We start from the raw sequence: 7,017 nt of genomic DNA, 5'->3' as shown, positions 1-7,017 counted from the left end.
CCATCAACATCAGCAAAATAACAGATTGGACCTGGAAAAACTCTACAGGGCTCTAACCCTGGCTTCTTTCCATATGTACATACTCACATTAGGGACTCTCAACACCAAGGGGGAGCTGGGGAGAGGTGGACAATACCCATTCTTTAGTTTTGTGGAAACAGAAGCACATTCTATCACATAGGTAGACTCAACCAAAACCATTTTGCAGTGTTAATACCACTAATAAGACTAGCAATCCTCAGTTATGTAAATAAACTATTAGAGGATGACAAAAGAAGCATTGACATGTGCATAATCTGGAAATTTAATGAGACATATTTCATCTCCATGCTAAATGTTTTCATCAAGCCTTCTCCTGTTAAGTAAGCCATTTTAGAAATTACCAACATTCCTTAACACTGCTGATCACAGTTTTCAAAGAAATTATTGTTCCCTAAACATTATAGCTTAGTACGGTAGCCTAATTTGCATCACATAAACATATTTACAAGATGCTCTGTGGAAAACAATATTCTAGGCATTAAATAATAGGTGTCCAGTGAATTTAGTGGCTGACATCAGATTATTTAAAGGCCTAATTCCTTAAATCAAGTATAAGTTACTCTACCTCAAAATTGGAGCCACAAGGAAAATTTAAAACAACTAAGTGTATCTATAATTTCGGCATTAGTCTCATTCTTTCTTTTTCAAAAATCTGTAATTAGACATTTCCAGTCTAGAGATTTAACACAGTAACAACAAGTCACATAATGCATCAGATAAATATTTCAAGGGCTTTTAGATTTCTTAAAAGTCCATTCATAGCAGTGTCAATCTTGGAAATAATCACATGCCTCTCAGAGAAGAAGACCATGCAAACTCTGAGACATCCTTTGTCTCTAATATATTTCAATCCCGCCCCCCCCCCCGCCCGATATACAAGGAAACTGATACAAGCCAACACTACTAAAGAGGCCTGTGGACATCAATAAAGCAATCTCAGACTATGAGAAGTCAAAAACTCCACAAAAATAAATTGAACAATAGAATTCATTAGCAGGGGAGATTTAACAATTACCAAGTGTATCAAAATGGGGATCAGAAGCCCAAATGAACAGTAAAGAAATGTGCTGTTTGGAAGATAGAACACATTTTCACTTATGACATCATAGGCATATCAAACCCATGGAACTAATCACCCAATCATTTATGAAAACCTCCATAATGCATAACCTTGCAAAGATGAAAGTAAAACATATTTTTCCTCATTTTCTTTCAAAGGCAGGCTTCTCAACTTGGCTCAAAGGGAGAGTCACAAAAATGGGGCGAGGGGGAGGATACTACTATCTCTGAAAGCAGATGCTGAAACAGAAGATTTCAAATTCTATTCACTTGATGCTCAACACAAAACATAATTCACATCATCACATTACAAATACTACCACCAATGCATTCCATTTCCTATTCTCGTCTGCTTCATTTAAAAATGAACACTGGTCTCTCAGATCTGACTCGATGGTATTGAGTTTGGTTTTTTGGTTACTAGACTAGGAACTCTGGTAGCATAGTGTCTAAGGCACTTGACTGCTAACCAGAAGGCTGGCGGTTCAAACCCACCAGCCACTCCTCGGAAGGAAGGTTGGGCAATCTACTTCCGTAGTGATACTGCCTCAGAAACCCAAGGGGGTGGGGGGTCACTATGAGTCAGGTCCGACTCAACGGCACATAATAACAACAACAACAGTCTCTAACTACAAAACTGATGGCATGACCTACAGTTAAAACTCCACTTTAAAGCAGTGTTTTTTAAATAGTGATGAGATAGGAATCACCCAGGGAACTTTTTAAGATCCTTTAAGTTGCGTCTCAAACTTCAGTCATTCATTCATTTTTTTATGTTCTCCCATATCCATGTAATACATGTTTTCTTAATGGTTTTATTTAAATAGATGACCCTTTTATTTTTGAATTTGCTATTGTTGTTGCTGTTAGTTGCCATCAAGTCACCGCCAACTCATAGCAACCCTATGTACAACAGAACAAAAGGTTGTCTAGTCATGATCATTGGTGTGTTTGAGCCCATTGTTGCAGCTATTTTGTCAATTCATCTCGTGCAGCATTGCCTCATTTTTGCTGACCCCTCTACTTTATTAAACATGATGTTCTTTTCCAGGATTTGGTTTTTCCTGATGAGGTGTCCAAAGTGAGTGAGTCAAACTCTCACTATCCTCACTTCCAAGAAGCATTGGGGTTGTATTTCCTCTGAAGACAATTTCTTCATTCTTTTGGTAGCAATGGCTCAAGTAATAGGATCTGGAATCATAGTTTGGCTATGCTAATTACATTCTTTTCAGCTGTATGTTAAGATAAATGTATTAAATACTAAAATAAAAATATTCGTGTACTGCCTGAAGTCATCTTGTACACAACTAGGGGTGCCCACATCACTTGGGAAATCCATTCTAGGGTGTGATGGTCAGTAGAGCAACCCAGCATCTCCCCCTCAACACCAACTGCTTACTCTGGGATTCCAAAGAGGGATTGCATAATTTCACATATCCATGACCCAATTCTTGATTTCCTCCCCAAAATCTGCTCTTCCCTAGTATTCCTCATCTTCAGAAAGGAGTGCCATCATTCGGCATCACTGGCTGGTGGCCTCAGAGTCAACATTGACATCTCATTCTTGATCTCAGTCTCCTTCTCCTGTTTTCTCTCTCCCTGCCACTGGCCACCTCCTCTTCCAGAAAAAAAAAAAAAAAAAATACCACTGTCATGGAGTTTATTCCAACTGATGATGACCACTTTGTTACAAAGTACAGCAGCTTCTCCACACAGTTTTCTTGGATATAATCTTCACAGAGACAGTTCACCAGGCCTTTCTTCTACAGAACTGAGGGATAAGATTTGAACCACCCATCTTTAGGTTAGGAACTAATCACAAACTGTTTGTGCCTCCTAAGCTCCTACACTCCTCCCATCTAATAAATCCTATTGGTTCTAATTTCATAATATATTTCAAAACCAAGTACTTCTTACTTCCTCTACTGTTATCAATCTCATCCATGCCATCAAGTCATTTCCTCCAGTCTTCAGCAATACCCTCATCTTCATCTTCTTGTACTTCTGCTCCCCATACACTATTTTCCCAACAGCAGATAAGGTCATCCTAATAAAAAATAAATTAAATCATGCCACTATCTGCTATACCTTAAAGTGGCTTTCTACTCACCCACTTAGTTTCTCTAGCTACAAAATGGGGATAATAAAAGTTATTTCCATAGTGGTTAGATAAGGTAACATGTACAATGCATCTAGCACATGCCTGGCATAATAAACATTTAACATATGTTGGCCTACAAAGCTATGAGTGATCTAGCCCTGGTTATCTTTCTGAATCCGTATCACCTCTCACTTACTCATTTCACTCTAGTTTCATGGCTGTATTAGTTTCCTAGGGCTGTAGTAGCAAAATACAACAAATCAGGTGGCTTATAAGAACAGAAATTTACTGTCACACAGTTCTGAAGGACAGACATACAAATTTCCCATGTGGACAGAACCATGCTCTTTCCAGAGGCTATAGATGAAGATCCTACCTGACGTATTCCAGTTTCTGGTATGTCCAGGCATTCCTTGTCTTATGGTAATGTAAGTTCAATCTCTGCTTTCACCTTCACATGTGTGACTATCTCTGTGTCTCTTCTCTTCTTTTATAAGGACCCTGGTGATACTGGATTAGTACCCATCCTATTCCATTATGATTTCATGTTAACTGATAGCATCTTCAAAGACCCTACTTTTAAATAAGGTCACATTCACAGGCACTGGAGAGGTAGGACTTCAACGTATTTTGGGGAGGACATAGTTCAGTCCATAACACTGGGCTTTGTAGTATTCCTAGAGCTCTTCAAACATATTTTCACCTCAGGGTCCTTGCAATTTCCTTTGCTGGAAAACACTCCCTGTATGTATTTTTTGTAAAGCGTGCCTCGTCACTCATTCAAGAATTATCAAATAACATCTCTTCTAAATAAGAACCACTCCATCCCTCTCTTTCCCCTTTCCTTTCTTTAATTGATAGTGGATGAACTGACATTATTGTATATGAATTTGTTTTTCTCTCTACAAGCTCTGTAAGACCAGGGACTTTGTCCATTTGTTCTCTACCTGGCATACAGCAGGTGCTCAATAAATATTTATCAAAGAACTGAAGCAAACTTATTTATGTGATATATAGTTACATATGTTCAGCTCATCCATAACCCAGGGTTTCTGCAGGAAACGGAAGGCATGTTCACACTGGATGGACTGAAGAGAATTCGATAAAGGTGTAAGGCTTCTTTATCATCCCTACACCCGGAGAGGCAAAGCAGGGGAGCTGTCTCCTGACAGGTGTTCTGACTTGAAGTAGAGCTATGCAGCCAGCCCAACTTAACACCAGAGAACAGGAGCCAGGGTACAATGACTTTGACCATCATCTCTATTCTCTATTCTTCCCTCCAATCTCCTGCTGGTACTCTTGCCAAGCCACTGGCCCAACTCAACAACAGAGGGCATGGAGGTCTTGAATGCAGATCAGTAGAGGAGAGGAAGAAGGAAAGAGGGCAAAGGAGCAGAGAGGAGAGGAGAGAGGGGCATAGTGCATCCAAAGGTCAAAGAGAAGAAGAGAAGAAGGTCAAAGAGAAGATATAAGGCAGTGAACAAGCATCCAGCAAAACTTTACAACAGCCAAAGGAACGGCTTCCTTCTATCTCTGCCCAGCCCCAGTTTTTCACAGTTACACGTATTTTTCACCTCCAAAATTGTTCCTGCTGTTTGCTTTTTACAGTCTTTTTTGAAAACACTGCAGATGTGTCTATGAGTTTGATGTGAGGACAGGCAAATGATTTGAGCAGAGAAGCCATTCAGTACTTTTCTTCTCTGGCTCTCACATCCCAGAAATGCTGAAGGGGTGAACTAGATATTATGTGTGAAGCGGCACATAGCTAATCACAGGGATTTTTCTTTTGTCAAGGTTCCACATTAATGTAATTTTTGTAGGTCTGCAGTCTCAAGTCAAAAGAAAATCCTGGGATTGCATCCTGATGAAATTCTTCCTTTGAATTCAAATTTGCTTTCCAACTCTGGTACCTTTTAATTTATCTTTTGAAGTTATTCAACATTAGTAAAGTAGAAAAGCCAGTCTGTACACAATCCACTGAGATTCAGGCCTTCTCTGGGGTATAGTGGTCTAGTTCCTGCCACCAACTGGTGGTGAAAGTTCGACCAAGTCACTCAACCTTCCTGGACCTCAGCATCCACACCTGTAACTTGGCAAGCTACAGCTGAAGGTCTGAAATCCCAAACCCTCTAAATATTAGCTCAATGCTGCAAAGATCAAAAATATTCTGGAAAGCCTGTTTCATAAATTCAATGACTGGGTTCATGCCATAATTCAAATTTCTTTTTGGCTTCGTAAATATGTGTGTTTTGGGAATCACAATATTGGATTGCTATTTAGAAAATATGTAAGTTTACTGCTGCTCACAGAGACATGTTTGGGTCTTAGACTATTATAGCCATGCATCAATGAAATGTTAGAACATTATATATTGATTCAAATTAATGAATTTTATGTCAAAGACCAGTTAACATATTTTACCATAGACAGTAAGTTTATGGATGTAATTACTGACTTGAGTTCCAAAAACACAGTACAATTATACTGCAGCACATATGTCAACCCACTTAAGTCACTTCAGTTTAGGAAAAAATCTAATGATATCACATGCCACACATTTTTTAATGAGAAAAATTACAGGATACCTAAATTAAGTGAACCAATTTTCCATGGAGAAATCTGAAAAAAAAAAATAAAACCAATTTTCTGAAGGCAAAATAAAATTTTCAACATACCTCTGAGCTTTACCCAAAGCAAATTATTATGGGAAAGTAATATGGTTCTGATAAAATTAGACTTGATTGGGGTTTAAATTAAGCAGAGGATGCTTTTAAGATGTATCATCTGTTCTGGCAGGAGTAGGGAGAGGGACCAGGGTTCTGGGCTTTGCAGCTTGGGGCAGGATGCAATTTAACTGACCTCTCTCAAATCTTGCATTTGCTTATCACACAGATTCATGTGTGGAACAGATTAACAGCCCATACATACTCTCCATTCATAATTATAGCACTGAACACCTGAACACTGCTAGACGTGTCATGAAAGACTAACCACTAGAAAAGGACACCATGGCTAGCAGTTGGTCAACAAAAATTTGGAAAACCTTTAACGAGGTGGACTGACACAATATCCTCAACAGTAGGTATCATAAAAATCAAAGATCATGGAGATGACACAGGACTGGGTGCCATTTTGTTCTGTTGTACATCAGGTCACCATGAACCAGAGTCAACTAGATGGCAAGGAACAACAGCCCATAATGAAACAGCAATTGTGTCTTTGATCACAAGCATAATCACTATACATCTTTGGGTGGAGTCCAGAGGTGAAAAGTCCTCTTATCACTCTCTCATTTATAAAGCCCTGATGTTTTAAAGACATAAACCTAACATATTTTAAAGAGGGACAAATACAAGCATTCTCATATCCAGCTGATATTGCTTTAATATCATTCACCACTCTTTGACCAAAACGGACTTTTATTTGGAGACTGCATAACTTGCATTTGGGCTTCCCCACTGTAGATCGGCTGCTGGGCTTCACCCTGTAGGTCATACACAGCATGTAAGAAAGGCGTTCTATAGCCAAAAATGTCAGCAAGACTGTGGATGTTTGAGTTCTGGCTCTGCTGCCCAGCAGAGATTCTGTTTCCTTATCTGTAAAATAATAACAGCTACTTCCATAGGGCTGTGCAGCAAAATAAGGTAACATACATATCGCATCCAATATATGCCTGGCACAAGTAAGCACTTAATAAATGTTGGCTACTAGTGGTATAAATAGTCCCCCGTAACCACTGATGTATACTCAAGCAAATTCACTTGCAGTTATGAACTCCATGTAACTGGTTTCAAGGATTATAAGCATTTCCTACA

This window comes from Orycteropus afer, unplaced genomic scaffold, assembly GCF_000298275.1.
Source record: "Orycteropus afer afer isolate SDZICR_OR568_19922 unplaced genomic scaffold, OryAfe1.0 scaffold00242, whole genome shotgun sequence".
Lineage (NCBI taxonomy): Eukaryota > Metazoa > Chordata > Mammalia > Tubulidentata > Orycteropodidae > Orycteropus > Orycteropus afer.
Note: the sequence above shows the minus strand (reverse complement) of the source record.